Raw genomic sequence first — 928 nt, 5'->3', positions numbered from 1 at the left:
ACAACATTATTCACAATAGCAAAAAGACGGAAACAATCTAAGTGCCAATCAACTAAGTGCCAATCAACAGATGACTGGATAAACAAACTATGGTCCATAAACACAACAGAATGCTATGCAATTGTTCTGGTTACCTAGTGCTGCTCTGACAAGAATATACCACAAATAGGATAGGCTTAACAAACAGGAGTTTATTCTATTACAGTTCAGAAAGCTAGAAGTCCAAGTTAAAAGTTCCTGGTTCTAGGGGCTGGATGAAGCCCCTTGACCTTGGGCTTCAGCTCTGCCTCTTGTTCCCAGCCCACTGAAACTAGAGGCATCTCTTCACTCAGGCAGCTACTGGCTGCTGAGTCTAACAAGCCCAAGGTCGACAAATAACATAGCACAGTCCCTATGTTACCAAACCACATGGCAGGCCATTAATTCAAAGCCATTGAAAGTCCCAAGGTCAGCAGAGCACGGCAGGCTGCTGAACAATGACATGGCTACATGCAGGGTTCAAGCATGCCATAAACTAGAGACCATTCCCAAAGCTGTTTCTTATATATTGGAAGCAGACCACATACCCGAAGGCAGCTACTCAGTTGCCAACAGTGGATTCCACTATGGAGTTGATTACCAGTCTCATCATGGGGAATACTACATCCAGCTGCCCAGCCACTCAACCAGACCCAGCCAAGTTGACACACGGCAATGTTACAGAATAACAATGAATCTGTGAAACTTCTCACAACATGGACGAACTTGGAAGACAGTTGTTGTTGTTATTTGCCATCGAGTTGGACCTGACTCATAGCGACCCCTCCCTGGGTTGCTGAGGCAGTATCACTATAGAAGTTGATTGCCCAACTTTCCTTCCGAGGTGTGGCTGGTGGATTTGAACCACCAGCCTTCTGGTTAGCATTCAAGTGCCTTAGGCACTACGCTA

The sequence above is a fragment of the Orycteropus afer genome, unplaced genomic scaffold (assembly GCF_000298275.1).
Source record: "Orycteropus afer afer isolate SDZICR_OR568_19922 unplaced genomic scaffold, OryAfe1.0 scaffold00622, whole genome shotgun sequence".
Taxonomy (NCBI): Eukaryota; Metazoa; Chordata; class Mammalia; order Tubulidentata; family Orycteropodidae; genus Orycteropus; species Orycteropus afer.
This window is presented reverse-complemented; position numbering follows the sequence as displayed.